At 38.6% G+C, this 18019-nt stretch overlaps 1 protein-coding gene across 1 annotated transcript in view; it reads left to right on the top strand.

Moving 5' to 3' along the window:
- The window catches only part of atrnl1b (attractin-like 1b), a 78277-nt gene that overhangs the window by 51928 nt on the left and 8330 nt on the right, over nt 1-18019 (top strand). The gene's annotated exons all lie outside the window — the stretch shown is intronic.

Genomic DNA, 18019 nt, shown 5'->3' with positions numbered 1-18019 from the left:
AGTTAAATCTGATTATTGTAGTTGACGTTTTTTTTTTTTTTACACAGGTAAAACAGATCAGTAATCTGTTCATAGAAAATTTTTACCCAAATCTTAAAAAACAACTAATAAAAATGCCCTTTTAGTTGGAAAAAAAGCTTAAATGTATTTGTATACTGCTTTTTTTATGTTGGCTTCATAAAGTTTTATCTTCTATTTCTATATTTTCCACTTTCTCTGGAAATCTCCTGTTACTTTTAGTTCTAAATAATATTTTGTGTTGATTTTCTACGGAAATAAGGGACCCCTCTGCTCTCCAGCTTAATGCATCTCCACTGCTACAAAACCGCTTCATTACTAAACCAAATTTTCATTCATGTATGTCCCCTCCCCAGTATGCAAGGCTCCTGGCATTGTCTTGTTTTCCTCAAATATTTATTTATATTCATATTAGCTATTTGCTGATAGAAAGTCTTTGACATCACCTTTGTGCTCCAACTTCCTTATTCGTCGCTGTTTCACTTTCGTGCAGTCATCCCCTGTTCCTCACAGATTTTCCTAACTAACCCTCCTTTAAAGCTTGTTTCTTTAAAGACTCAATCCAATGAAAATTGGGTTTTTGGTATATTTAACATGTTTTGGTGCGTTTTTTTTTTTTTTGTTTTTTTTTTTTGATGGAGGAGATATATTAAGAAAATTAAGCTCAAAATTGCCCGTCAAAGTATTTCTTTATTCAAGTAGGTGTGAATCAGGGGCAGGCGAAAAAATGCCATTTGAAAAAGAGCTTACCGTAATTTCCAGACTACAAGCCGCTACTTTTTTCCTGCGCTTACAGCCTTGCGGCTTTTTCAGTGACGCGGCTAATTTATGGATTTCATTGACAGCCGCCGTGTATGTACTTTTGAACTCTGTGAATAGTTTGAACTCTCTATCCAACTCCAAGCACAAGGCATTTCTTTTCAACACACCTCTTGGCAGCCAAACAGCATGGACTTGGCTTCAGGTCTTAGACACTTCAGTCATGGTTCAACAAAACGAAACACGCATGCCCGGCCGCATCCCAGAATCCTTTGGGGCCATTAGACCCAACGTGCACGTGATCGCCGCTACAATATGATGAAGCTTTCAACTTAAAAGCAATCGTTAAAAGCAGCGTAAAAAAGTCCACCATCAACAACGGGTTTGGAAAAGCCGGTTTGCTGCGTGACGGAGAGAACAGCGCATGGAGTGAATTTACACTCCATTTACAGTTTCTAAGGAAACCGTAAAAGCGGAATTTTGCTTTGAAAAGCTCACAGCCTCCGTGTGAGCTGGAGACATCTTCTCCTGCTGCTCTTATAGAGCTGCGGGGCCGATGGCAGTCTGATGGCTCCCACACGTAACAACGCATCCGCCCCTCATACACAAAACGTACAGTATTAAGTCCGATTGCTTTGCACAGACATGATTTGCTCGGTCCACCGGCGCAATGGGGACGAAGTGCTTCTCCTTGAAGCCGCCCTGCCCAGAGGTGTCGGAGTCGATAGGAAGGGGAGACAAGGAGCGCGCGGGGCGGGAGCAGAGCGCAGAGGCGTCCGCGGAGCGCAGAGGCTTCTGAATTCTGACGCACGCGCCGCACTGAGGCGCGCGTATCACGCTGAGGCGCGCGCTTTTCAGTCGCCGCTGCTGTATTTTACCGGTGTGTTTTTTAACCAGCCCTGTTACTCCCATAACGCTGCCGCGACACAAGCGGAAGGAGAGCTTTTCCCGTTCACCCCTCCATGCACTGCTGATACTTGCTCATTCTTAAACACATACAACAGTATGGCGAGCCGGGCGTTGGCCCCGCCTTTAGCCCCTAAGACTCATGGGAAATGTGGAATCGCGGATGTAAATTTCCTCATCATAACTGAGGGATGTAATGTTGATTATATGGTTACTGTTTGTAATTTTATGTATGATACCTAGATTGTCAATAAGTAAAAAAAAAAAAAAAAAGAATGAAATAAAAACACCATAACTGAGGAACTTGTGAACAGAATAGAGGTCCATGCTGTTTGACAGATGTCGATACACTCAAATGCATGGGTCAGAGGCAAAGCTGGCTACACCCACAACATACTAATGAACTGCACTCACTCTGGGATGCTGGCCGTGATCTGTCAGGATGACAATATCGCCTAACACATGCGCGGCTAGTACTCTGACGCGGCTTGTGTATGTATAAAATTAATTAAACACGTAAAAATGGGTGGGTGCGGCTTGTAATCGGGTGCGCTTTGTAGTCCGGAATTTACGGTACTTGTGATGTCGAAAATATGCTGGGTATGGGAAAGGGCGGCCGGGTTGCTCTTTGGCAACAGTCCCGCCCACTACTCAGAGGTACGTCTCTAATAATTTGCAGCCGCTCCGCAATGACATTCTCCCAAAAGACCAGTCATATTTAGTTGAATTTCAGCCTAAAACAGGTTAATCATGATTAAAAGACTGCTGGAAAGGCTTTTACTTTCAAAAGATGACCAGAGTGGATCTTTTAGTGCAGGGGTCGGGAACCTTTTTGGCCAAGAGAGCCATAAATGCCACATATTTTGAAATGTAATTTCGAAAGAGCCATACAATAATGTAGTGTCCCTTCCCCACACTGAGGCACGGAGACTTAACCTCTTTTAAAGTTCTTTATTCCGATTACTGCAGACCGCAACAAACGCCCTTCAATTAATTCAGCAACTCCTGAATCTCTCCCGCCGACACGAGAGCGCTTCTCCCAACTTTATATTCACCTGCTCCCACTCCAGCCCTCCCATTTCCCTTATTTGGCCCATAGCTGAACTCCATTGGTCCAAACTACCTAACAACAGGCTGAGCGACAGAACTGAGGGCCAATCAGATCTCTGCTTGACGCGTTCAATGAACTCCAGAACTTTTAACGCGGCCCGACAGCCAAGTTAAACTCAGTCCACGACAATATGTTTAAAACTAAAAATACAAATGAATGTGTGCATTTGATTTAATTTCAACATTTTTAAAGTACAATAAGTCTGTGGATTCTTTTTAATAACATTGTTATGCTGTTTCTAATAAATGATGAGTATTTCTCGTGGTAGTTTTGCTGATGGTCTAGTCTGGTTGATACGTGGTGAGTTTCTGCTTCATGCAGGCGTTGAGACTTTAAACGGGATCGTAGGTCTGAATGTTCTTTAGATGTGACAAAGACTGCTCACATGCAGACGTGGAGCCAAACACACACTCACACGCCACAGTGAGTGACGGGCAGCGGGTTTTACGTTTTTACAATCCCTGCGCGATTCACCTGCTGCCGGTCCCCACAACACCTCAGCCCCACCCTCTGTTTTCTTCCTCACACATCCCGTCCCCGCATCTGCGCGCTCTTTCTCAGAGACGGGAGCGCGTAGTTTTAGGCACGTCAATTCACAGGTTTCCGGCTGGTACAAACTCTGTGAAATTATAGATAATAGTAACTGATAGCGCTGGCGCAGATTTCTCTCTCTAAGCACTGCTACTACTGCGCGCCTCTGGCATCGCATCGCGCCCGAGAAGGACTGGTCTAATGAAAAAAAAAAAGTATAATTAAAGATTTGTCTGCGAGCCACATGTGACCATCAAAAGAGCCATATATGGCTCGCGAGCCATAGGTTCCCGACCCCTGTTTTAGTGTGTATTCAGTATTTGCTCCAGGTCTAGTTCTAAACCTTCGTTTGGTCTGTATTCAAATTGCCGTCCATCCGACCATCCTGTTCCGAGCCAAAGCTTGTAAAAACAAAAACACGTGACTAAAGATCTCTTCAGTCATTGGCCAGGAGTTACAAGGTGGGAATCCCTGGTTCTTAAGAACTTATTGATTACTGTTAAAATGTGTACTTATGCTGCAATTTTTGATTTTTTTTCTTAAATTGTCAAATACAAAGTTCTTTCAATAAATATGAATTTAATTAATAATTGGTTTTAAGTTTCAGTTGCTCTCGGGAAAGAAGTTTAAAGAAAGTGGAACATGTAATGAGAAATGATAATAATCATTAATATTCAGTGTTGGAACAGAAGATTGGCTCTGCAGAGAGGGAAATGAAAAAGGGTCAAGGATGAGATGATGGGCAGCAGAAATCATAAAAGCTGCTTGAAAAATATGCGCAGGAAAAGGAGGTAGAGGGCAAATGTATGCAAATTTTTTTGACTGCTCTTAATCTAAACTGCACTGTATGGTGTCCGGTTGCTTAAAAAGCAGCCACGATTTCCATCTTTTTCCACTGAATCCCCCATTCTGCTGGTTGCTCTGATTCTCAACAGCAGGATTTTTCATTTGGTTCAGCCTGCTGACTTGCAGTTGACTAATAAAGCTTTCACAATTAATTTCCTCTTTGCGAATGACATTGATCATCATTTTATGCCCTCCAATTTATAAATGGAAATAAACAAAATCATAACAGCTATGACTGTGAATCTATTTAAAGAATAAAATGTGAAATTGCAGAAAGCTGGATGCACACATTATATTTCTCTGCTTTTTCCATCTAAATCCTGCATTCATTCAGCTGTCCAAAAAAAGCCATTTGGTTAAATAAATGTTGAAAAAATAAACTCTTTTTATTCAATTTGACATCTAAAACAAATGAAACAAAATATTGTCAGATCACATTATATAAGTCTAAAACTAAAACGGTAATTAATACTTATTAAACTGTTTTCTCATTTTATGAAAATAAAACGTTAAACTTTTTGTCAGATCAAAATCTACTTCTTTTCTTGTGTTTAGTGAAGACATTGTATAAAATTCCTTTCCTTTAAGGGTCAGTTGTCATCAAAAGTTTTTTATTAAATAAATATTAATACGTTTAAACTTATACTATATCACACAGAGGTATAATATGTGCCAAATAATGACTAAATCTTTCTGCTCTGGGAAGTTCTGGGTGTCCTACTTTTTACAGGAATATGTTTAAGGTCAAGTTCCTTGTCAGTAACCTTTACCCAGAACCCCAGGTAGCCTTTAGGGACTCTTTGTTCTGTCTTGGGTGCTATAGCATTACAGTTTGCCTTTTGTTATATATGCAGTATTTTTTAATTCTACTTTTATCCGTGGCAAATGAAAAACTCCAATAGAAACATTTCATTTTTAACTTCTTTTTTATGTGTTTTATCATATATTTATTGTAACATGCAAATACTGACTGCTTTTTTCTTCTCTATACATTTAAATATAGAATTTTTAGAAAAGGTTTATGATGAAAATGTTGTAAAATTTTCAAGTAATCTTTATTTAAAATGTCAGGTGGAACAAGCAGTTAACAGAATAGCAGCTCCGGTATTAATTAAGCAATCGAATCAATTAATTACTCTTTAAAACCAAATTAAAAGCACATAAAGAAGCAATGAACCACAACCTTATTTATTTGACTTTATTAATTTTTTTCTTTTTTTACAGCAGTTAAGCAAACAAACAGAATCTAAAAGCCTGTTGTGTTGGATGGATTTTGTTTTTATAGCTGGGGTTACATCCCTTCTTAAAAATCAGCTGTATATTTGTATGAACCCCTTTTGCCTTTGCATTGTGTGTTTTTTTATTTTATATAATAGTTTAATTTAATTTAATTTACTTTCTAACTTTTTAGTTCTGAACCAGACGGAAAAAGAGGCAAATTATTTACATTTAAGGAGAAGTGTAAAAAAAGCATGGATAGGAGAAATTAGAGGAGGTACAGAGAAGAGTAGAGTGCAGAAAAACAAAACTAGCAGAGATGAAGGCGAAAGAAAACATGGAAATACACGATGAAGGTCACTGGAGGCTTAGTGTTGTCAATGTCATAAGTAAATGCTCACAGAACGACTGGGTTTTTGTGCACAACCACACATCTAAGCTGTCCCTTATGTACACAACCACACATATAGACAGTCACATGTGCACAACTTCTCACATGTGTACAAATACAAATAGGGTTCACATAATCGGTGCACAAACTTGCACATACACATTTAGCAAATCCACACATAGGACAGTTCAGACTACTTGTACAAGTCAGTTCAAGTGTGTGCAACATCGCACAAACAATACATCAAGCATATCTGCACTCATAAGAAATATCTGTGTGGAGAAATTAGTAGACAGATGTGTTCAGGTGAGTGCGTGTTTATAAGAATGTATGATGATGCTATTTAATGGGGAAGAGAAGGTGGGAGCTGTGGCCCCCCTATAGCACTGGTCAGCCCAACAGCTCATGTAGCTAGGGCCTCCTTTATCTACAGCACATGAGGACATTTACCCTCCCCTGACAACCTGATACCAACCACCCAGACAGGATCAGAGCGAACATCACGAAGGGCCCCAACCCAGGGAGATTATGTGCCTCTAATGTCCAAATCCTTAGACCTCAGCAGCCCCAGACAAGAGAGCTGCCACCACCTAGGGGTCCTAACCCTAGGCCCACCCTAGGCTCACACACAGCAGAGGACTCACATCGGTTACAGATGGCTGCAGTCCTGCTGCAGCCACAGGCTCTGCTGCAGGCCTCCGGAGACTGTAAACTCATGTAGGTTGAAGTGATAACCTGCAATTTATATAGGAAGTACTAGTAAACAAACCCTCATTCCACTGTGATTATATTGACAACACTTCTTTTTCTGCGTTACTCCTCTTCATACAATGGTTACGTGGAAATGACCTAATGTTTCAATGGGTGAAAACATAGCGAGTACAGCACCAAAAGTACCAGATGCACTTTACACTCGTTTGCATGATTTCCGGTTTAGGTTGTTCCATTTGCCCCAAATTCAAAAAAGTGCTCCAGCTCGCTCCAGCATCCAGCCCAAATTTGAAACCAGCGAAACGGATGCGGTGCCGGAGAGACCAGACCGTAGAGGCTGGACCGGACTGGATGCAGTGTGAGCCAAGGTTTAGGGGACACTTAGAGGTGCCTGCCCCCCATGCAGTTCACCAGCCAGGCATAGAAGGACCAGAGATGACCCCTCCTCCCCACCATAGAAGGGGGTGTCCGTAAAAAGGACAAATGGTGTACCACGACCAACATGATGGTGATGGTGGAAATACAGAATGACCAGATACACAATGGTGGGAACCCAATTCCAGCTTGCCCTGGGGGCTTGAACACCTTTTAGCTCAGATGGGATTTCATTAGAGATTCCTCTCCCACCGTGTGAACATCGGGCCCCCCGACCTAAGGAGCCCCTTCCCCCCGAACACCATCACCACCCCCTGCACTAGCGTTTGTCTTCTTCCACAAGGGTTGGGGGAGGGGCCAAAGGATCAATGGCGACCACTCCCTTCATTCATTATGTGTGGGTGTGCCCACCTGTGTGCATGAGTGTGTTGTGGGATGGAATTGATTGTGTACTAAAAAGTGTAATTTATATTCAGTGGGTGGCAGATTTGTTTGGATACCTCCTGTTTGAAGACAGGTGGGAGGGAGCCTTCCTCCCACCAAAAAAATCCCAAGTGTCTAATATTACAGTCAGATTTGTTAATTTATTATTATTCTATAGTCTTTTGTATTAAGTGGTGTTTAAGGGGTCTTATTTAATCTTTAAGGCTTTTTTTACACTATTTATGGATAAATATAAATATATCCTGCAGGTAAGCGATGTGAGGTTTAAAATGCGCCTGTGCCGTCATATTTAGTTTGTGCTAAAATTTCAGTTTCAGTGTTTTTGCCTTTCCTGACAGATAAATTCATCTTTACTGTGTCCATTTAATTTAGACGCTTGTAAACAGCCTCTGCACTGGGGACCACTTAGACATCTGTCTCACATTACGACTTGAAATAAATGAGTTTAAATGAGACTCTCAGTAGTGTTTGGGTTAATAACGACAGTGGTCCAGCCACTGGCTTTTGAACATCAAATTATTTGCTTTCTAGTGTAAAGTCTATAATTGTGGATATTATTAGTTTTAAAAAACATTTATTCCAGGTGTATTTTCTACTTGGGTTATTTTTCCCGGAAATTCGTCTGTAACAAAGCTATAACAGTCTCCGTGTAATTCAGAAAATTAGTTTGCCGACAACAATCATTGAGAGCTTCTCAGAAACCACAAAGTGCATGTCCTTGCATTTACGTAGTTTCGCACAGCTGAATGTTCAGTATTAATTGGATATGAAATATTAATTATTTTCAGAGTAAATTGTGAAAGGTGTTCCTGTTACGGTTGAATGATTTTGGTTGAGGTGAGGTAATGATGCTCTGCTGCTGATTGGGGACCAAGAAAGGAAAAGACAAAAGATTGAAATGCCACGGATAAGGAGGATAAGAGCTGACCTCCCCAGAGCTACCTGTGGGGGGAACCGAAGGGAGGGCACATTGACATTTCTTAACACTGCAACTCGTAGATGTTACTCATGGAAATAGGACTTTTCTAATGCAATTCTTTGCTTTTGAGCTTTCTATGCTGAGATCCACTTTCTGTTTCTGTAGCTGTTCACATCTTCTCTTGTTATGATTTACAGTAAATTCACTTGTTATGTTTATATTTGAGCCTAATACCAGCTTATTAATAGATTGCTAGAGATTCCATATGTTTTTGGTACCTTGAGATAAAGGGATGCATGTATACTCTTATGGGCCTTTTGTTCACATATTAAGAGTTGCACTTTCAAAGTTGCATCAAATACTTAGTCATTGCCAAAAATAAATGGCACCCTTGCAATTCTCTGAGTAACTGTAACCCTGTCAGAAATGGTTCAAAGTGCAAAAGCTTGGGTTTTTCCATGTTTGTTTGTACTAGAACACTAAAAACAAGAGAAAAGTCAAACCTGACAAAATTTACAACCCAAAAGCAGACTAGACAAAATTATTTGCACTTTGTCAAGATTGTAAGAACTAAGTGATTTTCAAGCGTGTCATGCCCCTTAAATGTGTATTGATTTACACCTGTGGCAAGAAACAGGGAATGTGTCATTCATTCATTCATTCATTCATTCATTCATTCATTCATTCATTCATTCATTCATTCATTCATTCATTCATTCATTCTCTAATCCATTTGTCCATTTTGGGGTCTCAGGGCTGCCGGAGCCCATCCCGGTCACTCGTTGGCGAAGGTTTGGGACACCCTGGACAGGTCCCAGTCTGTTGCAGGACCATGTTAATCCAAGTAGTTAAAATGGAAAAATGTAATCCTCTGCCTTTGAATTGTGTCATTATAGGAATGTAGAAAAAGCAACCGTAAAGAACCGTGAGATACTGCAATAATTATTGTAGGAAAATATAAACAATTTCAAGGCCACAAGTCCATTTCTAAAGAGCTTTATGTTTCTGTATCCACTGAGCAAAAACTCATCAAGAGGCTTCTCGTCTCTGTAGCTAACCCTCCTGGACTTGCATTCAGGAGCAACATTTGAAAATGTACAACAATTCAAGCTGATCTGCAAACACAGATCGGCTACTACTGTGTCAACTCGCGCTATCTGTCACCATCTCAATAAAAAGAGACTCCAGGATGACCCAGGGAGCCACCAATGCTGATACAAACAGGAATAAAAACAGAGTTTTTCGGTAAACCTATAGTCCTCTTGGGAAAGCGTACTGTGAAATGAGAAAAAAGTACGTGACGTCATAGTATTGTTTTAAAAAAAAAAACTTTAAAGACAAGCGCTCTCCATATCGTCAAATATGCTGGAGATTCAAAGATGATTTGTGGTTGCTTTGCTGCTTCTGGCACTCGATGCTTCGACTGTGGGAATGATGTCGTGAAATTTTGGGGCACACAGTAGTTGCCAATGTTAGAAAACTGCATCTCCACCAGAGGTCTAGGGTCTTCCAGCAGGACAATGACCACTTCCAAAAGCTCTCAGAAGTTGTTACAAAAAACCACTGGAGTGTTTTGAAATGGCCAGCAATAAGTTCCGATCTCTTGAGTAGAAAAGACTTGGAGCATTTTCAAAAGAAGAGTGGTCTTAATTCCAGTTGAGAGGGGTAAAAAGCTCATTCATGGTTACAGGAAGTGATTGATTTCAGTTATTTTTCTAAAGGTAATGCTACCAAAAATGAAGTTTAAGTTCTGTGTGAACTGTCATCCGGTTAGACAAAAAAACAGCAAAAACAAATGCGTACATGCAAAAACATTTGCATTTGTCACGGGTTTTGTCAAGGAATGAGAGATGAGATATAAATAGCAAACGTTTTATTGAAAAACGAGTACACAACTTGGGTTTAAAGAACCACCCATGTCACAAGTTGGGTAATTTTACCTCCTTCTTTAAAATGAATTGAGCTTCTGCTGACAGTTTCGTCAAACTGTCTTGACCGATGGCGATTTATTTCCTGCGTCAGCCAGATTTGTGTATATCTTCAGCTGTGGATTGAACGGTTGGTCACCAAAGGCCATTTTAGGAAAAAGGATGTGAAAAAGCAACACTAAACATTAAGCTAGACATTACAACGTACTAGGGGTGTGTATTGGCAAGAGTTTTTGGTACAAATCCCAACCAAAAACTAAGTATTACATGTCTCATAACAACAAAAACTGCGATGCTGACTGAACATTTAGCATTTAACACAATCTGATTCTCGTGAGACTTGTTGTTTTGGTGTGGTGTAGAGCTCCTCAAAGAGACTCAGTGTGCTGTGTGGACAACTAGCGGTCAGAGGTTTAAGTAATTCAGACGCTGAAAGACGCTCATAAATAATTAATCATCATCTTGACAGCATTTTGAATCAATACAAGTATAGTCATATGCAATATTACAATATATCGCCAAATCGATTTTTCCCTACACCCCTAATACATACTCTATATTCATACTTCACCATGAACCTTGATTGTGTTCTCTTCCAGTTGAAGATCACAATCAGTCATCATCGATTTTTACAATGAGATTATCTCAATCTGAAATCTTTTGTCAGTTTGATTGTTCTTTGTTTGGGCTTAGCGTTTTTCTGCAGAAGCCCATATTTATATTTTTGTTTTGCTTCTGCTATTTAAGCCCACTCACATTTTCGCCAAACTAACATCATGTCAGCATTGTAAACAATAGCATTACACTACACTGCATGTATTAGTCTGTTTGTGCTCAGTCCATTAATCACAGGACGTGTGGAGACTTTCAAATGAGTTGCATTGTGCAGCAAAAAAACCCAACAAAAGGTGAATTTTGCAGCTAAAATGCAGTTGAGTTAGTTTTTTTTTAGTTCATGTGCTTTTCTGGAGTTATGAGGTGACAGCTCATGTCTTTAGGCAGTGATGTTTTCAAAGGGCAGGGTGACCTGCTTAAGTAAAGGATATGTTCAGATGACACCCACCCTTTTCCCCCGAATTTACAGGGGAAAGAATGAAGTATTTACCAGACAGATAATTCAAAACCTCACTTGCCAAATTAATCAAGTCGCTTCGCAATGCACTTGGTGCCCACCCTTATCAAAAGCATGAATAGCTCCAGCTTGTATTTTAGACAAAATCAGTCTGTCAATGCACAAACGTTAATTGGTTTTACAGCGTTCTCTCTTACCTTTTGTCATTTACTTAGCATTCATTTCTAGAATCTCTCTGGTATTGTGCCGGTCGTTTTTATGTTTATATTCACAGCACAAGCTTTCTCTGACTTTGCTTTTGCTCTCCTCCTGTGCTTTGTTGCTTTAAAAACGAATTCTGCAACATGATAAATAACATTACTGCTATCTGACATTTAGGATGAATGTTGTTGGATTTGAAGCTTTTGTGTTGAAAACCGTAATAAGCCGGGAGCGGTTTTCTCGTTTTGCAGCAACCTCGGTGGGCCCTCCATCCTCTGCTTATCTTTTTCGTAAAGGGCAACATTTCTGATTTTAACCTGCTGTGACCCAGCAGCTCAAATCTATAAGGCTTGTACTGCCTTTTTGATCTTTATTGGTAGAGATGTACAACAATTTAACATTGGACCTCAGATATAAAGTGTAAAAAAAATAAAAGCGAGAAAATCAATCAGGTAGTCAATGTCAATTTCATGTGGCTGCTGTTATTATTTTTATTTAATTTTTTTTACTCCAGCTTTTTCCTCTTTCAAAGTTTTGACCAAAGTAAGTGCAATTCAGTACAACTATCTTTCCCATAGCTTTTCACAGAGTCCACAACATGAAATTATTTAAAACCCTTTTTATCACATTCTGATGGGCCCTCTATGGACCTAGTTTTTAAGGGTGCCATTCTCTTCCTGTGAAGTGTTTAAGACCTAGGTTTTTAAATTGTTCCAGTTCCCATAGCACCACTGAGCCTGTGCTTCTTAAGGACATTGAGTTTCCCCCAGGGGACTGAAACTTACTTACCCTCTCCAATGAAGACGTAAGCACTTCCTGCTGTGTTCTGCAGAAGTTCTCCCAAATTGTCTTCAATGGTTTAAACAGCGGTGATAAAAAAAAAGAGGGCCTAATTAATTGCTGTCAGAAAAACAAGAACAAGGAAAAACCCAAGAATACGGTGGACTGTGGTGGTCTGATCCAACTCTAATGACTAAGGAGACTGGACAGCTTTGGTTGGATGGCATAAGCCATCTGTTTTTTGGAGCTGCAGCATCATAACCCTAAGGGGGCAGAGAAAGGAACTTGACAGTCAATAGGAAGCCCTGTTTATTTCTGGCTCAACCTCTGGACTCAGCAAAGAGGTCAGAGTCAGGACACTAGCAGAGTCTTGTGACTTCAATGCAGAGAAGTGTTGGCATATAGACAACTTACCTCCATTCTACATCGCTTAAACAATGGAGATGAACCTCAAAGGCCCACTCCAATAATCTGTTAAACTATGTTAAAAGTGTTTCCAGTAGTATTTTAATTATGATTATGCTGTTTTCAGCCTAAATCTAAAAACATAGTTTCTGCAGAGCAGCAGTTATTCATGAGAAATTTACCTTTTGAGTTTTTGTCTACTGCTGATTCAAAACTATTTAAATAAATTTAGATCTTAATTTACTTGATAAATGTCCTCCATCATGGGAGAAATGCCACAAGAACATGTTCAAACATGTTGTTGACCTAAATCCTGATTGTTTTGCATCATGTGCTTTCTGTGCTTTTCTTCTGTCACATTTTACAACGTTCCTCTTTTTGCGTTAAAGAAATTTAAATGTTTTCATTTTCATTTTTACATTTCTATGGTAGCCCTGACGTGCACATCCCAAACAAATCACTAGACGCAAAAACATTTTAAAGATCAAAACAACAATTAAATAAGCAAAAGAAATGGTTAAAAAAATTGCATTTTATCAATCAAAACAAAAACCCAATTCCCAAAAAAAATCAAACAAAATAAAAATGAAATGTTTTGGAAAAACATAATTCCTTTCCAGTAATCGAGATGAAATGTTAAACAGCACGGTACATTTCTCCTCTTTTAGTCTTTACTTTCAAACTATATGTTTTTTTTCAGTTACTCAATACATTTCCTTCTTTTGTCAGAAGTGAATGGAATTCTTGATACTCAAATTTGGATTACGGGACAATATTTCATAATCAAACAATAAGTAGAGGACAACTGAAGGGTTTAATTGGCAGAAAGTGTGTTCAGGTCTCAGAGATTCTTTAAATATGAGGATGGTGACGTCGGTTCATCTCTGATGATCCATTTAGTTAATTGGTGGAACTTAAGTTGTGATGAACAGATTTTTGTTTTTTGTTTTTAAGATAGCAGCAAAAAAACAAGTGTTTTATTTTTATTCCACCCTTTTTTTCTTTTTCCCTCATATGTATTTTTTTGATTACTCATTTGGAGATGAGGAGTAGATGGGCTGCTCTACTCTAAACAATTTCCACAATCAACTTCCCAGATGGTTCTGCAGCAAAGCATCTGGTGCATCAGATTAGTTATCTGTGACCAATAATACAAATGCTTTTCACAATAACAAAAAAGGAAAGTCAATCAAATGTATGGATTTGTTTTCTGTTCTCATGATATTTAAGTTGTATCCTTAGCAAACAGGTAGACTCTGCTTCCCCTGTTATTTTTGCCATGGCAACCGTTCCAAACCTGGTATAAAATATGCCAATTATTAGCCAGACTAATGAATGCCTAATTAAGGTCAAAGTGAGTGGGGGAGGTGGTCTACGCACAAGAATTTGAAGGTTCATTACTACTTCAAGGACAAATCCTGAGTGCTGTAATGTCATTAGAAGACTCTGTTTTCATGCATCTGGTATCATCAGGCGCCCTGCAATACGTCTCAAATCAAATATAACAGATTAGAAAGTCTCGAGTCTGCTCAAGCAGAGAAATTGTACATTTATTTTTTCATGGTGGAGTGAGATGAAAAAGTTTAAATGCCAATGGATAAAAATATATTTTTATTTTCTAGTTATGTGGAATTATTGCAAATGTACTGCGGGAATGTTTTGGCCCATTTGAACAGTTAATGTAAAAATTATTTCCCCCAAGATACTGTTGTGTTTTTAAACCACTTTAGTAAAAAAAAAATCTTTGTATTTTTAGATTAAATATTTAAAATGATTTCGTTAATATGGAGTCCTATACTGTTCATAATTAAATAAATAAATATTTAATTCAATAAATAAATATGACCCCATGCAAATACACAATCAACCAATAAATCTCTCATAAATATATAAAAAGATCATGAAATTGTGAAAAACCAGCACACTGATTTTAAATTAGCCATTGTATTATTCAATATATTTCATTTTGCTTTAAAAACATGTTCATTATTTTAAAACAGCATTTTAAAATATTCATTTTTAATCATGTTGAATTTTACTATAATTCTGTCTTTTTTCAGAAGCTCGGATTTCAAAATCGAATATTTTCCAAAGTAGCTTTGTTTTTATTTCATGTTGCTGTTTTTCACAATGGCGTATTTATTTCATGAAGAGCTTTTTCAGCAGAATGGGTCTTTCTGTCAATCAGTGAAAGTGGGCGGGATCTAAACGCTCATTGGCTCATCCATGGAAATCGACTCATATTCCTCGATACCCGCTCAGCGGTGTGCCAGTCAGAGAGATGACATATTTCAGCGATATCCGCAAGGCTTTGCTGACATTAGAGGATCAAATAGAGACAAACTATCTGTCTGCTGCAGAAGATGCAAACATCCACAACTCTGTTTTTGTAGTTTGAGGGTTTGTGTGGACCAAACCACAAAGGAGCTCCGGTCGTGAACATCTTTCACACTCCTCATGCTTACGCCATTCACTCACAGCTCACATCGTGACATATGTCGGCTCGCAGGAGGATCGACAGAGTGAGACCAGGCAGCTGTGCAAAGCGGGACAAGCATGCTCGGGCCTCATGAACCTTATGATATTTTTTCTATTTTCAATGAGACAATGATTATAATCAGGTCCTCTGTTTTTATTTTTCCCTCTCAAGAAACATGTTGAACCTTTCCTGCGATGACGTTTCTGACATCTTAACACTCTCCATGTACATTGTGCATCCATGCATTGTTACTGAGATAAGCACAAGCAACCGCTCCATGTGGCTATAAGGCTAAAAACATTAGCTTGTTGCCCCTCCCACACGCGGCATGGTGCGTTCATGGAAACTCCAGTTCATAGAAGCTTAGTGGAACTCCAACAACCACTCAGCCTAACTTAGACCACTACTATACGTTCATGAGAAGATGAAAATTGCCAAAACGACCACAAAATCACCTGAATTATGCACACTCGCCCAAAGCCACTTTTATCCGCAAATTTTGAACCAAAACTGCCTAATTTCTTGTAACACTGTGGATGTGTTGAGGTGCATACTCCCCCTAGTGTTGAGGGGTGTGCATTGCGCCATCACGTTTGCTGAAGCATCTTCGATCGATATAGTCAGGGGAGTTAGGGTGCTGCTGCTCATGTCTGGGTAAAGGAATAGCAAATCACAAAAGTGTCTCCGCCTTGTCTGGTTTGATTGACAGACAGAGACATTCTCCTGAAAAAGCTCTTCATGAAATAAATCAGCCATTGTGAAAAACAGCAACATTAAATAAAAACAAAGCTACTTTGGAAAATATTGATCTTGAAATCCGAGGTTCTGAAAAAATACGTAAAATTATAATATATTCCATATGATTAAAATGAATATTTTTAAAATGCTGTTTTAAAATAATGAACATGTTTTTAAAGCAAAATGAAATATATTGAATAATACAATGGCTAATTTAAAATCAGTGTGCAGGTTTTTCACAATTTCATGATCTTTTTATATATTTATGAGAGATTTATTGGTTGATTGTGTATTTGCATGACGTCATATTTATTTATTGAATTAAATATTTATTTATTTAATTATGAACAGTATAGGACTCCATACGTTAACTGCCTAATGTTTTGAATGTATTTCGAAGGTTAAAAAAGATATTTACCCAAAATCCGACTTTCCCCCCCAAATATTTTGTAAAGTTTTTCATTTTGTATTTTCTTTCACATAAGAGTCATGTTTTGTGTCAGGATAGACGAGGTACATGTGTGAACATCACAATCATTTTGGATGCTTAGTCATCTGAAATACAATTAGATCTTAATGCAGCACACTTAAGCTTATCACAAGGCCAATCACCATCAGGAATGTCCTTGGAACTGAAACGGTGGTCTGTTTAGATATTGATCAGACAGTACGTTCCTGCCCAAAGTGTTTTACCATATTGATTAGCGGGGAAGAAAAAAAAATATGTTCTGCTCATCCAGAGTAGTGGAAACTGTTGATGTGGCTTAAGTTGAACCACAGCTCTCCTTGCAGAAGCTTTAAGAAGTCTACAGGCAGCTTTAAAGCCAACTCACCTTAATGCATTCAACCCATTGTTTTCCTGTTTCTCTTTATTTATTTATTTCTTTATAATAGTATCTTCCGCCATTTTCTGGTGCTTATCTCCTTCTACAATTTTCCAGCTATTTAAACATTCAACTAATAAAATGTCCAGCTCTTTCAGCTTTTTCCAGCTATGACTTTTGGTCCTTCAAATCCTAAAAGCTTTCAAGATATTCCAAGATTTCCAGGATTTTTGCCTCCATTGACGTACATGGGGAATCCTTGAAAACTTTTGCTTCCTTCTGTGGAGCAGAAGCTCCCTGGTTCGATACCCGGCCCTCGCATTTTTCACAAAAATATCTTTTTTGTCATTGTGCTGTTTTCACTTAATTTATGGTCAACTTTGATCATTTCTTTTTTTTTTTTTTTTTTTTTTTTTGCCATTTATTTCCCTTTACGTTTCATTTCTATTCAGCAATGTAGCATGCAACCCTGCATTTTCTTACGGAAATGCAGCTCCTTCTATTTCCAAATAACTTTACTCTAGCATTAAAATTTCTGTTGAATGAAAATTTCATGTAAACTGATTCTGTGTTTATCTCTGCTGCTGTTTGTGGTGAAGCATCATCCCTTCTAAAAAGCAAATGTCTCCTGATTGGATAACATCCTATGATACCCGCTGGTCCCAAAACGCCAAAATCCCATTGGCTTTTATTGAGAAATAACTAAACTAAACTAACAACTATGACTCAGTCATAGAATCACAATTCTCTGCTACCTTTTCTAAAACATCTTCCTACTAATCATAATTTTCTTTCATTCAATTTTTTCTGTAGTGCAAGTTTTTCAATTTAGAACGTTTGACAGATTTTCTGAAGCCTGCCTTTAAATGCTAAGGGTGTGGACTTCCAGCATGCCCACTCCTGATTGGCGAGTGGTTGCCATAGAAACGTTGACTCAGACGGACTTGGATCCATCACTGCTTTCTGATGATTTCTGGTTCCAAAATGGCATCGTCCTCATTATTTCCAACCAGGAGCAAGTTATTTTCTATGGGTGACATCACACTCACCAAGTATAGAGAGTTTATTGACTTTAAACGAGGGACAATGCACAAAAGAACATTGATCGCATGAAATGTTAAAAGATGTGTTGTGCCTGGTTATAGCAAAATTGCTAATTTGCTAATCCTCTCGAAAGTAAGATCAGAAAAATAACAGCTAAAAAAGAAAAAACAAATAAAATCCAGAACACAAATGAAAGGGATTGTACACATTCTGAAAAACATTCAGTTTTTGTAGTCCAATAGATTTCATTCAAAAACAATTTCTGCAAGCACATTTTACACCGAAGTGCTCATTACATTTGCAGAGAGTTATAAAAAGA

Source organism: Oryzias latipes, chromosome 19 (genome assembly GCF_053564925.1).
Source record: "Oryzias latipes strain Hd-rR chromosome 19, Olatipes_Hd-rR_3.1".
Classification (NCBI taxonomy): domain Eukaryota; kingdom Metazoa; phylum Chordata; class Actinopteri; order Beloniformes; family Adrianichthyidae; genus Oryzias; species Oryzias latipes.
This window is presented reverse-complemented; position numbering and strand designations above follow the sequence as displayed.